Here is an 18372-nt window from a genome sequence, read left to right on the forward strand (position 1 = left end):
AAACTGTCTCATAATGGTCCACAGCACTGAGACTTTTTTTTCTAGATTTATCTGATACAAAAAATATAATCTACAAATAAAGCCAACTTTTTCATGATTACCATACCAGTTATATCATTGAATATCTGAGTCCCATATTTTCTTTGCCAATGGCTCTAAATATAAAGTAAATAACAAAATGGAAAGAAGACACCCCTGCCTGATGCCTCTCTTCAGGCACAACTTAAGAGAGAGGAATCTTCCCATTTTGATTATTGCCTCTGTTTCTCCACATACCATTCTAATTAACCTTATTATTGTATCAAGGAATGCAAATACGACATTGTCCAGCTCATAAAAATCCCACTTTATTCTATTGAATGCATTCTCTGCATCAAGACCCCCCCCCCAACAACAATGGTATTTTCTTATATTCTGCTTCCATCGGGATCATCATTGTTCTGTTAATGTTGTCAAATGTTTGCCTTACCTTTACAAAACTACATTGATCCATATCAATCAATTCTGGAAACACCTTTACAATTCTTTTAACTAGTGTAGACATAGACAATTTATAATCAAGGTTTAAACTTGAAATGGGACTATACAAGCTGGGTCTGATGGTCTTTATTCTCTTTAGGTGTTATAGCCACCACAGCTTTCTTCCAAAATGCTGGTGCTTCCCCTCATTCTAAAATACTGTTAAATAAAAGCTTACAGATCTTTATCACTTTCTTCCTTCCTAGCTTCCAAACTTCTACAGGAATGACACCTGTTCCTGGAGACTTTCCTGAAGATTGATTATAGATCACCATTTTCTTTCATCTCCTCATATCTTCCAAATAATTTTTTATTTTCCAAATAATATAATGCTTAACAATTCAATCATCAATAAACAAGTATTATAAACCTGTATATACACTATGTCCAATTGACCTGAACAAAGGAGGGGAACAAAATAATAAAATATATGAAATTAGTGACAAATATTTATAATATTCAATTAATAAAGTATAAAGTTACACAGTTATTTAGGGTTCATTTTTAATGACTCAATAAGAGTTAACATTTTTTCCCAAGGATTGTTTGTCCATGTTTTAGGTGAAATTTTCAATTCCTTCACCCTGATTTCTAATGTCGCTGTTTCTTCCATCAATCTCAAAAATTCTTCCAAAGTAGGTTCTTGTGAAGACTTCCACTTTCTAGTTATACATTTCCTTGCCACAGCTAGTATGGACCAAAGTAGGTATAGATCTTTTTTATTCATTCCAATAGTATCATTAACATTTAAGAGGACTAAAGATTTGGTTAAAATAAAGTTACCTGTGAATATAGCTTGGAGAAAAATAGTAATTTCTTCTGATTTTTTTTATATTAATACAATCAAACATCTCCTCATATCTTAACTGTCAACTGCTGAGCCTCATCTACCTCTAACCATGGCATACTTAATTCTTCCATGTATATTTCCTTTTGTGCTGTTTCTTGATTTCCAAATTTCTCTGCTTTATACAAATTTTCATCAATTTTCTAATATCTCTAATACTTCTGTTGGATCTTTGGTTATTTTTCTTGTTATAGGCTCCCTAAGTTTGGCAAAAACTCTTTCCATTCCCTGTTGCCTAAGTTGTTATACTAGAAGTTTTTGTGCTCAGGAGTTATTGTCAAAACAGTTGCTTAACTGCAGTCTTTCTAAACTCATGCATATTATACACGTACTCCATTATTTTCTGTTTAGCACTCTGCAGTTGCACCTGTTCTTTTTCTGTGAGATTTCTCTTATTCTGCAATACTTTTATCAGCCCTCTAAATAATTTCTAGTACTAATTAAGCATATCTCTTTTTCTTTCATTTCTATCCTATTTTTAAACTGCATTTTCATTCTATCCTGCTCACTAGCTATAACTTCTGAAGAAATGTTTATCTTCCCTAATATGTCTTGGATAATTTCAACTACCCATTACTTGAATTCCTCTCTTTTTAACAGGTAGTTGAGAAAGTACCAACGTCTCATTTTTCCCTTATTACCCTGCATTTTGATCTTCATTTTTATTAGTGCATGATCTGAAAAAGTTATTGAATGTGTATCAAAACTTTCAATTACATGCATATGTTCCTGTGAAATATAACTTCTATCTTGTCCAGCCCAATTGTAGTATCTTTGGGAATAATATTTAAATGCTCTCTGAGTTCCTACTACTAAATTCATGCCTTCTATACCCAATATTTTCAACCATTTCTAATGAAATCTACCTCTTTTGTTATATTTTCCCTTCTAGGTACCCCAGACATATCCTCACTGTTGCAAATTAAGTTCCAGCCCTCACCTATAAAAGCATTTTTGGTGGAATGTAAATACATGCCATCTTAATCCTTCTCCCTTGCCAGTATCCCCTTACTAACAAAAATCTGCCATCATTATCTTGTTCCCTCTTCTATAACTGTTGGAGCTCCTCTAGCAATTAGTATAATTACTCTCCTTTTCCTTTGTCCCTGATATTCTTCCAAATATCCACTCTGAAATGTTTTCTTTATCAAATTCACATACTCATTTATTTCCAAATGTGTCTCCTACAGAATTGTCATTTGCACTCTGCAATTCTTAATATAATTCAATACCCTTACTTTTTTGTCTATGCCTTTGAGGCCATTCACATTCCAAAATAATAAAGATAATGTAGCCATTATGATGAGAGGTTATTGTTCCCACTTGTTATACCTGACAGCTTTTTTGAATGTGTGTTTCCAACTTTTGTGTTACAAGCACACATTAATGTTTGCAGGTTGATCTTTTATGCAGACATTTTTCTCATCTACATTTGAGCCTATGTCACATTTTTCAGGACTTTTTGCTTTAATTGAAACACAAGCAACAATAAGAAAAAAATAAAATAAAGACATTTTCAGTACACTCCATAACCCATTATCTAGAAAACACTCACAAAGCTATGTACATTTTCAAACAATGAAGTTTAAGCCACCAGATTTGAACAATTGCCCCAAACTGACAGCTGCACCCACAGGCATTACCTAAAATAAAATAACAGTTACTCATGCTAAAGCACATATTACAGCCTATGCTTCCTCTTACACTGTTCTCTGTCTGACTTGCCTTATCTCTATTCTCCTCCTAGATGTGAAAAACAGCTTTTATGCTTTCAAAAAATATTAACTTTTAACCTACACAAAAGAGGACTGGCTATCTTTAAATAAAACTAAATTAAACAGTACTCTACTAAATGCATTGAATCATTAAGGCTGCCAGGGAAGCTGCTATCTTGTATTAATTTCCAATAATTTAAAACTTTATTTTTTTACTCAACTGCTTATACTTGTACCTTTACGTTTTGCATTTCCTTCGGCAAACAATGCTAAGAACTCTCAGGATTAATTGCTTGGACATTTAGACAGTTTGTCTCAATGGAAACATAGTGAGAAATTATGAAATTATAAAAAAAATAATAGCTCTACAGATACATGCAGGAGTATTTGTCAGTATCACTCAGAAAAAAACAATGTACAACTGCCTTCAGCTGCAGACTTCTTGACTCCCACTGGACATTTGTTAAAGAAAAAAACAAGCTAATATATTTGCATATGTAAGAAACTTAGTACCTCTCATAGCATTCATAATGTCTTATTTTTCAAGCCTACTTGCTTATAGAAACTACTTGCTTTTAGATTGTCAAGGGCATTAATCCAGATATTCACCTATGCAAAAATAAAAAAAGGCATCTCAGCTCTACATATAACATAATTAATGCATTTTATACCCCAATCCTTCCCAGCAGCCCAAGATTATAGCATATTAAATTTGCTTTTGTCCAGTCATTCTTCTCTTTTTACCATTGTAAAGCATATATTTTTTAAAATTAAAAAAGTACTTGTTTACTTTAATATCTGTATCACCTACAAATACTGGAAAAAATCACCTTCATCCCCACATTTTAATAGCGCTGACTACATACTACACAAAACTGTTTTACTGTATAACATGCAGTTTATATCATGAAGTGTTTATACAAATAATGTTAAGAACAAAAATCGTTTACTTACAGTTACTTTTTTCCCTTTTAGCATCCTTCTAAACATTGATGACATAGAGTGATGTATATGTTAGCAAACTCAACAATCTTTCTTAATCAATAAAATGAGTGAAGACTGCTGAGCAAAACAATGGTGGGGTAACAAAAATGTTCCAAAGCTCCAGGATCCAGAAAATGCAGTTAATAAGAGACGATCCAAGTGTGTACTCGACAAATATATTTATTTATAAAGTGAGGTTAGCGCTTTCGCAGTAGCTTCATCAGACCTAGTATAGAACCAGTACTCTAAATCAACTGTTTAAATACATCCAAGGGCGCCAAAAGAAATCAGACTAATTAAAGCTACAGTACATGTGTAAAATGCATTAACCCACACAATATTACTTAAAACCGCAAAAATCATTAAAAATACATGGAATACAAAAGTAAAATCCTCTAAAACAGCACATTTAAGACTTTAATAAAGATAGAAATATGTTGAAAATATTTATGTTAAAAAAGTTAAAAAAGTTAGAAGCAGTCACATGCTAGGGGATTTCTAATGATGAGTATCAAGTAAGGACTGTTATAGAAATGTACTCATTTCTTGTTTCTCAATCTCCTAGATTTTAATATGGGTCGAAGTGGGACCTTCCCATTAAGGCCAGGTGGCATATCTGCCCTGAACTTAATAATCCAGTGTATCTCCCTAGATTCTGTGTAGTTCTTGATATCTCCCCTCCTACAAGACCTCAGGATCTGCTCTAAGATCCTGAACTTGAACTGATGCATGGTCCCCTCTTCCTTTGTATGTCTTGCCAAAGCGTTTTGCATATTGCCCTTTCTTGTATGATATACGTGTTCCCTGATCCTGTCTCTCAGGACACGGTTGGTCTTGCCCACGTAATAGGCTGAACATGACGTGCAAGTGGCAAGATAAACAACATCTGACGACATGCAATTGCCTCTAGTTCGAATATGGTAAAAACCCTGTCCGTATGGATACTCAAACAAGGGATCACTCAAAATGTGGGAGCAAAAATTGCATCTATTACAAGTTGTCATATAGGGTCCTTCATATATCATAGATTCCTGTGTTCTACTTGGATAGCAGAGTAACTGTTTAAGGTTCTTCTTATTACGGTATACAAACTTCGGTCTGTCACCTGCTAATCCATTGATAATGGGATCCACAGAAAAAATGTGCCAATGTTTACATACAATGTCTTTCACTGATCCAACATCTCTGGTGTAACAAATGGGAAAGGTGACATGGTCCTTCTCCTGGGTACAATCTGTATCCCTATTGACCCTATTACCATCTGTGTATAGATCCATCGCTCCTTCTGAAAAAAAGGGGGTAGCTCTGGATGTCCTAAGACTGTATATTCCATCCATGCCTCTGGTGATGTCTAAATTGCTGTAACCTCTTTCAGCCAATCTTGTACCCAGGTCTTCTAGCTCCCTTTCCAGGTGAATATCCTCTGGTGTGTATCTAGACATCCGCATGGACTGTCCTTTCACTATGTTATGATATACGTAACCAGGGTGCATACTGGAACGATGGAGGAGGGTATTCCTGTGACAAGACTTACGGTAGACCCCTGTGTTGATAATCCCATTCGGTAACTTGTCTACATGGACATCCAAAAAAGGGATTGTGGATTCGGAGCAGTCCATAGTGAAACGTAAGAATGTATTGGAGGTGTTGATCCATTCGTGGAATTGCTTCAGCTGTTCAAATGTACCCCTCCAAATAAAGAAGAGGTCATCCACAAAGCGCCTATAGAATGTGATATGCTCCTTGTAGAGGTTATTCTGGAAGAGATGGCAATGCTCCCATTCCGCCATGACCAAATTGGCGTAGCTGTTCGCACAAGATGTGCCCATGGCTACGCCATCTCGTTGTAAGAATATATGGTCCTGGAAGCAGAAGAGATTAGATTCCAGTATGGTCCTCAACAATAAGGTGATCAGTCCAGTGCCAAAGTCCAAAGGGATAGTGGACCTGCTCAAGTAAGCCTCAATCATCTCTAAGCCCTGCTGGTTAGGTATTACGGTGAAAAGTGACTGTACATCCATCGTCACCCAAATGATGTCTGAAACAGTAGGACAGTCTCGAATATGTTGGTATAAGTCTAGCAAGAACTGCTTGGTATCCCTTAGAATAAAAGGATTGGCATCTACCAGAGGTCTGAGTTGGGCTTCAACAAATAAAGAAAGAGGTTCAGTGGACCATCCCCTTCCAGCTACAATGGGTCTCATGGGGGGACGGTTGCGATCTTTGTGAATTTTGGGCAATCCCTGAATCGTAGGAATAAGAGGATGAGGAACATAAAAATAATCAAAAAGAGCTTGATCAATGGATCCTTCATCAAATAAACCAAGAAGTGTAGAATGTATAGTCCAGATATTCACCTATGCAAAAATAAAAAAAGGCATCTCAGCTCTACATATAACATAATTAATGCATTTTATACCCCAATCCTTCCCAGCAGCCCAAGATTATAGCATATTAAATTTGCTTTTGTCCAGTCATTCTTCTCTTTTTACCATTGTAAAGCATATATTTTTTAAAATTAAAAAAGTACTTGTTTACTTTAATATCTGTATCACCTACAAATACTGGAAAAAATCACCTTCATCCCCACATTTTAATAGCGCTGACTACATACTACACAAAACTGTTTTACTGTATAACATGCAGTTTATATCATGAAGTGTTTATACAAATAATGTTAAGAACAAAAATCGTTTACTTACAGTTACTTTTTTCCCTTTTAGCATCCTTCTAAACATTGATGACATAGAGTGATGTATATGTTAGCAAACTCAACAATCTTTCTTAATCACTTTATCTTGTGTGTCACAAATGTGATTAATGCTTTATAATTTCACATTTATTCACTAATTTTAGTATTGCTGCTGGCCTTCTTCCTGTTCATCTGCATCTCCCAACATCAAACTCTTGTTCAAATCCAAAGTACTCCCAATTGTTCTGGCCAGCTCATGTGCTTTTTTACATTTCAAGCATTTTTCTTTGGAACATTGGAAAATATTTCACTGACAAAGTCTCTCCATGAGTTTTATTGTCAGAAAAATGAGTCCCCTTCTGTTGAATGCTCATATTTTGTTGGATAAATGTTTGTATTTCCTCTGTAGCCTGTTCTGCATCAGAAAATGTCTTTTATCCTCCAGAAACAATATTCTAAAGACAGCTGGATACAGCACCTTTAATATTACACCTGACTCTCTGCATTCCTTGATCATCTATATAAATTTGCTTCTCTTCTGTCTGGTGTACAGTGAATAATCACTTTCCACAAGTGTGCTGTCTTCAGATTTTAATATTCTTTCCTTCTGCCACAAATTTGTCAGGATCAACTATTTCTGCTGGTATGAGTGTATCCTTACTAATGCAGGTCTTGGCTGCTTTATCATTACCATGTTTGGAGCATACACTTTGTGTGCCCTTTCAATTAACAAATCCTGATATGGAATATCAGTCCAGTTGCTTATTAATGCTTTCATAAAATTAATACTTTGTGTTCCTTCTAGTTTCTCTGGTACAGCAGAAATATCCGGTCATCCATTTATGCTGTGTCTTCTAAATCTACCACTTTTTGAAACAGCTCTTCCTGAGAAGTCTCATATTCAGCTAGCCATTTTTTCATTTCACTCTCTGAGTTTTGTATTTTTATCAGTTCATCTGAATAGCTAGTTAAAGCTTCTTCTATTTTCCAGCCTTTTGGTATTTGAGTTGATATACTCCTTCAATGTTTCATTTATTTTAATCAGCTCTGAGTAAGTTTGATTTATTTTCCCTTCTAAATTGCTGAAGCTTGAACTGCTTTTTGCTAAACAGCTGTGGGATTCTTCCCAATTAGTGTTCTCTTCACCTTTTCTATTTATTTATTTATTTTACATTTGTTGACCCAGTTAGTCCATCTGAGCTGATAGCCCTTTTTCAGAGGAGACATGGGGAGAAAAACTCCACAAATTTATATAGAAATCAAAACATTAACATTTGTATGTTCTATTTTTAAGTTCCACAAATCTACATAAAAAAATCAAAAACATTATCAATTTTAAGTAGCAGTAGAGCACTGAGACTATTTACAGAGTTATAGCTGACATTACACTTAGGATATGTGCAGGAAACAGTATGCAGGTTTATCATACAGTATACAAAGTTAAAATACAGTCAGGGTGGTGGCTGTTAGAGAAGAGACTGTATAAAAGCACAGAATAATTAGTTAATTAATATGTCAAACAGAGCTAACACTAAACAGAAATTAAACCAGTAAAAGGCAGAAAAGTAAGATTACAATTGGTGAGGGACAGTTTATGGAGGATGAGTACATTGGCAAGACCAGGGACTTTTAAGGTATTCTTTGGTGGCTGTTTTGAATTCATTGAGTTGATTAAGTGAAATAAATTTCCAATGTGAGCTTGTTACAAGAAATGGTAGGGTTGTAGCTATAGATGTTTTGACCAGTTTTACTCTTAGGTTTATATATGTGTAGTAGATTCTGTTCTGAGCTTTGGAGAGTTCTAGAGGGAGTGTAGAAGGAGATTGGAGGAGACAGGTCGGGACAGATGTTTGGTACAGGATAGAGTGGACAATTTGAAACTGAGAGAGAAGAAGGTGGTGGAATAATTCCAGCCAGTTCAAGTGTTTTAGTGAGTGGCAGTAATGAGATCTGTAGCTCTGATATGCAGAGAATCTGGCCACTTTGTTATAGTTATTCTCCAGCTTAGTTAGGAGAGAGGTTTGGAGGTTGGAGAGGATCTAAGAGCTATATAGTAAGCTTGGTAGGAGATAGGCATGAGAGAGGGAAATTCTAGCTGTGTTTGATAGGAACTTTCTATTTCTGTATAAGTTTTTTATGGACTTTCTTTATACAATTTTTAACATGTAAATAAAATTTCAATTGGTTATCTATTATGAGCCCCGAGAAGTTTTATGTTGGGTTCAACTATTATTGGTGTTTTATTTAGACAGTGGATAGCAAAAGTGGATTCAATGTTGTGTAGGTTTTTGGGAAGAAAAATAGTTTTTTTTATTTAGAATTAGCTGTTTTCTAGAGAGGCAGGACTCAACAGAGTTGAAGGATTTCAGGGTAAAAGAATGGAAGTCAGTGGTGGTGCCTGCAATGAAGATGACTGTAGAGTCATCAGCATATTGGATGAGGGTTGACTGAGGACAAGAGGTGTAGAGTTGATTAGTAAAAATATGGAAGAGTAGGGGACCAAGAATAGATGGTTGGGGAACACCCATTTTGATAGAGAGAGGAAGAGAGAGAGCAGAGAGACATTTTACTGACTGGAGTCAATCTGTAAGGTAGCTAGAAAACCAGGCAATGGTAGAGGTGGAGAAATTAAGGTTAGTGAGTTTGTCCAGAAGAGAGGGGTGGGAGACTGTATCAAATGCTTTAGAAAGATATAGAAGTAAGCATGACACTACTTTATTGTTGTCCTGAGCTAGAGAAATAGTGTTAATAAAGGTAAGAAGGGCAGTAGTGGTGCTATGCTTTGGACGAAAGCCATGTTGTGTGTGTGTGAGCAAAGTTTCTTGTAATAGATGTGCAATGAGTTGCTTATGCATGCATTTTTTTAATATGTTTGAGAGAGGTGACAGGATAGCTATGGGTCTGAAATTTGTGATGTCAATGGAGTGACCTCCCTTGTATATAGGTAGAGTGTAAAATTCTTTCCAGATAGAGGGGATTTTAAATTCTGAGATTGACCGGTTTATCATAATAGAGACTGAGAGAGCTAGAGAGTCATAAGATCATAGGATCATAGGAGGTTACTAGGCTATTCGCCCTGAGGCCCTTATAAGCCTAGCCAAGAGTTTAGCCCATGTTTAGCAAATCAGCACCTGATGCCCCTGTCTAGCAGGGACATGGGTGAAATCCTAGGGGTATATTTTCTGTTTCCCATCCAGTTATCCAGATTGTGCTTAAAAGGTGTAAAGAGATACTCTGCTTCATGTGGAGAGGGAGTCTGTTCCATAGATGGGAGAGTCTCTGGGATACAAATCTGTCCCACCAACAAGTCTTGTTGATGTCATAGACCAGGTTGAGGCCACACATGTGGGTTACTGAGTGAAGCTTGACTTGCGGATATGCAGCAGTCCCATCAAGGTGGGGTCCTTGATTGCCTTGTATGCCAGACAGAGGTCACCTCTGAGGAGTCTGTATGAAACTGAGTAGAGGGATAGGGCTTTTAGCCTATCTGTGTATGTCTGCTGCTATCCGAAGGAAATAGGGAGGCAGATTATCAGCAGATGCAGAACAGGGCTTTAGTTTATGAAGAAGAGATTTGATATATCTGTTAGGTATTGGTTTAAGGGAAAATATGTTAGTAGGGGTCTGACTGGAGGGTGGATCTGGTGGATACTTCATGTCAGAATTAGAGGGGGCAGGACTTATCATCTTATGGATTCAATAAAGTAGGAATTGAAGATAGTGGCAGTCTCTTAGGGTGTATTTGTTGGGCAGAGATTAGGAGATAAGGGGTTACCTGGGTGAAGTATTTGATTTATTGAATGCCAGAATTTCTTGGGATTTAATCTTTGTGATTTGGGTGGGTTATTATAGAAATATTTTTTGTCTTTATTTATATATATATATTTTTGCAAGGTTCCTGAGTTCTTTATATTTCTGTAAGTAAATGGGGAGCTTAGTTTTTACCCACATTATCCACATTCTATCTTTTGTTTTCATCAAGAAGCGGGTAGCATTAGTTAACCAGGGGGTTATGTTAGATTTGACAAGTATGGTGTGTAAGGGAGCCAGTGAAGTAAGAATATTTAGGAAAGTTTTGTTGAATGAGTCTACTGCATTATCTTGAGGGAGACTGGTCAGAAAAGCCTAATTTATTTTGGAGAGAAGGGTATTAGTTACCAGGTCAAAGTTGGATAGCTTGCATGATTCAATGTATCTATGTGGTCTGGAGAAGTGATGAGAGTATCTTATTACTTTTACTGGAGAGTGATCACTTATGGAATCAGGCAGTGTTTCAGCGTTGTGATATTTATGTGGGTCTGAGACTAATATCCAGTCAATAAGTGAGCTGGAGTTGGGAGTTTTATTAGCATGGGTAGGCGTAGAGATAAGATGTGTAAAGCCATGCAAGTTGATACTTAAAGTGGAGTTAGGTGAGCAAAGGGATAGCCAGTTTATATTGACATCCCCTAAGAAGGAGGGCTTCATTATGTATGTGTTATTTTCTTTACCTTCTGTTAAAGGACTGCTTCTTTTCTGTCTCTAATCATCCTCATTTATGTTTGGCTCAGACCTTGTTTTACACTATACTGAGAAGTTATCCAGCAACAGCCAGAAAAGTAACTGAATTGCAGGCCTTTGTTCAGGGGTTGCTTTTGTAGTCTGAGAAATTGATTCTGCAAGGGTCTCAGTGCAGTGACAGTTTTAACATCACTGCAGTAGTGTGGGGGGAGGGGCTCTCAATTCCTTTTGAACTACAAAAGAAAACAGTGAACAAAGACCTGCAATTTAGTTACTGTTCTGGCTGTAGCTGGATAAGTTCTAAGTATAATGTAAAACAAGATTTTTGAGCCAAACATAAATGAGGGTGATTAGAGACAGAAAAGTAGTCCTTTTACAGAAGGTAAAGGAAATAACAGTGACCCTCCCAAATCCTATTATATGTCAATGGTATGGGAATTCAAAGTTACTTCCTTATGTTTGGCATGAGTTATGCAACATATTATGGGAAAGAGAAAGGGTTGAGGGAGTACAAGATCACGCCGATACATCAAGCCCCATTGGTAGCCATGTTGTGGAAAACAGGCTAAAATTACAAATAAAGCACTTAGAGTGGTTTTGAGGTGTTAAAATAGGTCAGGAAACAAAGCTAGAGTGAAAAAAAGTTTTGTTTAGTTCTAGGGTGGAGTTTTCCTTTAAATTAAACTAGTGATTGGTGTGCAGCCATCTTGCAAGTCCATTACTAGATTTCTTATTGTCATTCTTAGAATTCCATTAGTGACACAGGCACAGTACGTCAGAGCTTCTTTATGTACGGGAGATTTACTGACTGGAGCATATTGAAGTAATTGCATGTTTTAAAACCTTTTCTCCATCCTGCATTTAAAAAAGCTACAACACACTAACGTATTTTACTAGGGCAAACTTGGAAAGTTATCAAGTGTTGACTGTGCTGGCTTTATACTTCTACCCTTCCCAAATTGTTTTGACTTGATGTTATGGACTATCTTCTACACCCTCTTTTAAGATAGACATTGATGACTATGAATGAGTGCACATAGCTGATAGGGAAATGCATGGCTGAAATGAGTGAGTTATTTTTGTATGTTTAGGGCAGCTAACTGTCTTAGGCCTTTATCGACACTGGGGATAAACATGAATGCATTAAAGAAAGGTATGTATCATATTAAAACAGACTGGAGATGGAGCTAGGAGCCTTTATCCCAGCATACAGGCTGTTCAGTCATGACAATGCTATGAGAAACATAGTAAGGCAAATACATAGGTGGCATCCAGCAGTGGTGCTCTGTCCTATTAATGTAAGAGTTAATATAGTGAATATTCGGAAGGAGAAGTAAAGAAGTAGGCTGAAAATGCAATACATATCTACCACTTCTTCATGTACTAAATTACAGGCTGACATCTATCAGGAATATGTGAATGCAGACATTAGAGTAGTTTGTTTACATGATCATAGTGTACTGTGACATAAATTCTTTGGCTGGGGAGCCAGCTGTTAATACTATGGATATGTTTATCAGATTAAATGTGAGATCTGACCCTGCTGTGCTCCATCAGAAGAAAAAAGTACTCTAATAAAGAGGAAAAGACAAGCATTTGCACCTTATTGTACAAACTTCTTGTATCTCCAGTTGTTGTGACCTTCAGTATGACTGTAATTTTCCAAACAAAAGTCATAAAAAAGGCAGCTTATTGTCACAGAGGAGGAGGACATATGTATGTCTGCTTGGTGCCCAGGATTGAAAATTACTTATGGTAAATGGATATATAGCTACTGATTAGAGTAATAATCACTGGCTCCCCAAGATTTTACCCACCTCAGACTGAGTCTAATGCCTTCAAGTGCAGTCTTACCATCATTAACTGAAGCTTGACCAAAACAATTTTGTGTGCACATGCACAGACATAATAAGCATGCATACACACATACTCTATAGGAGGAATGTGTAGTGAGGTTACCCAAACAAGTGGTGATAGTCCTTGTCTATGCTTTTAAATGACTTTGCATGTACATTGTATAGTGGGGTATAGGTAATCCGTGTGGTGATAGGTGAGCATACCTCTTAATTGTTCAGATTTTCACATAATGTCCAGATTTTTCTTCATATGTTGGTCTGTTCCTCATAAAATTTGAAATTTTCTAGAAAATCACTGAGGTTTGAAGTCACTAAATAATTATATACATTTGAGTTTCAGACTTCATATTCTCCAGAAAATACATGCTAACACAACATTTGTTATCCTAGTAACTTCCAAAATTAATAAGAGCAATATTTAAAATCTGTCCCTATTTGTGGGCCTTTCTCCTCCAGATTATTCTAGGCTTTGTAAAAATTTCTTGTTCATAGTTTCATAGGTGTATACTAGGCTAATGTCTGCAAAGGCCATTATAATCTTACTGTGCAATCCAAAAGAGTCCCATGAGTTTTTGAATCTTAGACGTGTGTATAAGAGGTGTATGTTAGTTGGGGCATGAATTACTGACTGCCTCTGTCCATCAGAGACATGGGCACCAGTCCAGGGGTGAATTTCTAATTTCCCATCCACTGGTCCAGGTTATGTTTGAATAGGGATAGGGAAGGATTTTGTTTCACATGGATGGAGAGCCTATTCCAGGGAACCAGAATTCTCTAAGATACATATCTCCAAAATGTCCTATTTATGTTGCAAGCAAAATTTAAGTCCTTAGATCTATTAGTCCTGATGCTGTTCATTTTATGGATATGCAAAAGATTCATCAGAAACCTGTACCTTGTGTCTGTAAGGTAAGCACCTTAACCATTATGCCAACACCCAGATCACCAAGAGGTTGAGAGGTGTGGTGGGATTAAATAATAATCCCATCATGGCTGTATAGATGACAGCCATATCACTGACTTCCCTCACCCAAATGGGAAATAAATGGGTTTCAGTGATTCTCGATCCAGAGGGGAACGAATATATATATATATATATATATATAAGTTATGGAAGTGTAGGGGGCTTGCCCTTCACAGGGGGGAGCAGGCAGACTTGCCCCTCTGTAAAAAGATGTTTGAGCAAAAACACAGACAAACTGGTAAACACCCAGTATACAGTTCCAAACATAACAGTCCAAGAATAAAAAGTGAAAGGAACTCACAAAGTGATGTAAGAATAAGTTTGATAGCAAAGCTTATGAAATAAAATTCTTCTTCAGTGCTTAAAATCATACTAAAACACATTTTCATATATATATATACCACATGAACAAATTCAAAGTGCAGTAACAATAAAATAAAATAAACAACTGATTACTTGTTTCATGGAAAAAGAGACCTTCTCTTGAGAGCAGGTTTTAAACTCATGGTATCATTCAGCCCAGGGGGTACATCTGCTTGAACATAGTTAATCCATCTATATTCAACATTCTCAGTGTTCAATATAATATCCCCTCCTCTAATACTTTTACACTCTAATACAAGTAAGACATTTTATTTTCATACATTTTCCACGTGTAAAACCAAGAATGTGGTTTACTTAGCCACCTGTGAAAAATGTATTTCATTTTCTGTTGGAAAAACCAACAGGATGTTAAAAGAAACACCTATCTGACATATGTAGGAAGGTGAAGTGTAATGCCTTAGCTAAACGTATAGTAAGTTCAGATAAAAAGCATAGTTTTACATTTATGGTTATAAACATAATTGAAAGAAGTATTAGGGGAGGGGATATTGTGTTGAACACTAAGAATGTTGAATATAGATGGATTAACTACTTTCAAACAGATGTGCCCTGGACAAAATTATACTGTGAGTTTAAAACCTGTTCTCAAGAGAAGGTGTCTTTTTCCATGAAACAAACATTCAATTGTTTATTTTAATTATTTTATTGTCGCTGCACTTCTATTGGTTTGAATTTGTTCATGTGGTGTATATATGAAAATGTGTTTTAGTATGATTTTAAGCACTGAAGAAGAGTTTTATCTTGAAAGCTTTGCTATTAAACTTATTACATCATTTGAGTTCCTTTCACTTTTTATTCTCAAAAAGATGTTTGAAGGAGAAGAGTGATGTTTGAGATTCTCTCTTCTGCGTTTTCAGTCTTTTTTTTTTCATGTGTCAGCACTTGGCATTTTGAGTGCCCACATTTCAATAGGGAGCCTACCATATCACCCATGAAAAGGTACATTATGTTATCAGGTGTTTGAATCGTTAACAAAATAGCAAAATGCAAAAACGGAAGTCTAGCAAGGAAGGAGGGAAGATAACAATAAAAATGAAAAGCCCAAGAAATGCTAGGTATAACTGGAGAGGTGCCAAGTCTGAGAAACAAAAAGAAAGATGTAGTGCTGCCTCAACCCTGTTGGGTGGAGTGATAATGCCCTGACTACAACACAGACAACCATTTTGATTAGCAGCTTGGGCACTAGAAAGGCCAAGGAAGAAGTGTGAGGAGCATTCTATTGTTGCTGGTATTGCAGGCAGTAGCTATCAGTCATTGTTTAATGCCACACGTCAGCCAGGTAGGTGATCCTAGGGCATGTGAAGACATGTATAGAGAGAACATTAAAGGGATGCCACTGGCCACCACAGAGAGAGACTAGGCTAGAGAGTATTACATCAAATGGCATGCTAACCCACTCCCTCACACATAATTTTCCGCATAAAGAAAATGGACTGATAGGATTTCACCATGACCAGCAAATGAATGGACAATACAGATCTCACCCTAGCTGAGTAAGAAATGGGTGTGGCCTTTACTCAAGTTAGTGGAGGAGATGGGCTGATGGCTTGCTACAGGCAGGGGAGACATCAAACAGATTGTGTGCGTAGGGAAAAAGAGAGATGCAGAAAAAATATATAGTCAGATTGTCAGGGCAAGATGTTGATTTGCATTGGTGATAGGGTATAGCAGTATGGCAGAAGTGAAGGTGAAAGAGATAAAACTGTGAAGCAGCATATGGCGACAGAGATAAAACTGTGAAACAGCATATGCAGTACAAGCCATGGCTTACAAATAAACTATAAAGTATTAGTACTTTGTCCATCTCAAGTGTTGTATGCATTTTATTTATGCTTTTTTTTCCTACATGATGTTTTACTATAACATGGCTGTCCCTCTGGTGCTTAATGAAGTAGTCTGTATCAAGTAAAATTAATTTGTGTATTGTCCAACTATTGTTTCATAACTATGTAGTTTAGCTGAGAAGTTTTATTGTCTCCCACTGCCCCCCCCCCCAATTTTGCTGCTGCACTATGTAAGTTAAAATTCATTATAGACAGATGCTTGTGTTTACAGTTTTACTGTCTTCTTCCAACCTCTTTTTTTTTGACATATTCTGAGATGGAGTAAATAGTGGTGACAATTCTTCTTTTCTAAGTGACCCACAATGCCTCCAGTAATAGTGACAGATTAGATGTGGCACAATGGAAATGATGCTAGGTTAATAAGCAGTGAGTCTGTGGGTGGAATATGTGGCCTGGCAGTCAAGTGTTTGAGCCTGTTAGAACTTCCCATGCCTAACTGTATTGAAAAATGAGCAAAGACTTAGAGAATTTACAAACCCAATCGATATTTGCTTATGCTTTTTGTGGACGATTTTAGTGTTGAATGTCTACCTTTACCTGCCTGCAGTGATTCCTACTTGCAGAGAAGTGACAAGAATAATTCTAGTCACCAGCTTAAGTGAGTCTACTTCTGTCTTTTTATTTATTTATTTTATTTATTTATTTTATTATTTTATTTTACATTTGTTGACCGGGATAGTCCAACTGGATATATGTCCATTTTCAGCGGAGGCCCGGGGAGAAAAGCTCCATATACCAAAAAAGAGACAGTACATACATCACTGAGTGATAAACTCAGGCAGACATGTTTAGAAAAATATAGACAAAGAATACAGGCAGATATCAATATACACAATGTGCAGACTTACATCTGATTGGCAAAGACGTCTCAGAAAATGTGAACATAGAATACAGATATGTGTATTTTCAGTGTTATGGGATTCAATGTCTTGAATTTTCAGTGTTTTGAATTTTCAAGATTTTATTCTCAATGTTTTGTATTTCAATGTTATGGGCTTTCAATGTTCTAAAGTGAATCCGAATCACCATATGCTCTAGCCTGTTCTGCGGCCAGCCTTCTGGGACTTGGAACTCTGAAGCAGTGTAGTAAATGTCTCAATTTTCCAACAACCCCTTACTTTTATGTAATACTTTGACACTATTTATGAGAGAGCCCAGTGGACTTTCCCAGTCAACAAATTTCAATAAATAAATAAATAATAAATATTTATTCAAGCTGGAGGCAAATCTCTCACTACAAATAAGAGCTGGCAGACAGTATGCCAACAGTGTACTTTTATCTGTCACTAAAACCTACTAATACTGAGAAGTCTTTCACTAAGCTTCCTAGACATTGTAGTCACAAGCATAAGTCCATTCACAGAAGTGTAACATTGCACCTTCTACACTTACCTGCAGGAAGAAATACCACTGCAGTGCACATCCACAAATAAAGACATCCAAGCCTGCAGTCACACACAGACACACACACACACACACACACACACACACACACACACACACACACACACACACACACACACACACACACACACACACACACACACACACACACACACACACACACACACACACACACACAGTGAGCAATGATTCCAGATTCTTAGTGTAGCTGCATCTCTCACAAATTGTACTTGGGTGATTTAGGAGTAGAGGGTTGTCAGTGTACATGAGGCAGTTGATACACTGCCTCAGGATACCTATATCAATCAGGCTGGTAGGAGAAATGGAGGGAAACTGACAATTCATAATGGTAGGGTAAATCTTGTTTTCACAGTAGGGAGAGAACATGGAGGGGTGTGGTATAACTGGGTGCTCTAAATGTGGTCTATACTAATGGGATGCTCTATAAAGGGTCTATACTAGCAGGGACTCTCCAAATGGTTTGAGGCTATTATAGATTTAGTGATTTTGGGACTGTTTTCTCTCTGAGCAGCTAGGCACAATTTAAGGACTTTTCAGCCAGATCACTGGCAGCTACTAAGGGAAGATTTATCTACTAAAGTTTTTGTGTCTATAACATCCAATGGTTACTCCCACTGCATGGTAGGGCATGATGGTGCACTG

General features: G+C 36.8%; 1 protein-coding gene across 1 annotated transcript in view; it reads left to right on the forward strand.

The window, feature by feature from the left end:
• COL28A1 (collagen type XXVIII alpha 1 chain) overlaps positions 1–18372 on the forward strand; it is a 914882-nt gene that overhangs the window by 623468 nt on the left and 273042 nt on the right. The window lies entirely within an intron of this gene.

Source organism: Protopterus annectens, chromosome 6.part1, assembly GCF_019279795.1.
Source record: "Protopterus annectens isolate FY-2018-M chromosome 6.part1, PAN1.0, whole genome shotgun sequence".
Lineage (NCBI taxonomy): Eukaryota > Metazoa > Chordata > Ceratodontiformes > Protopteridae > Protopterus > Protopterus annectens.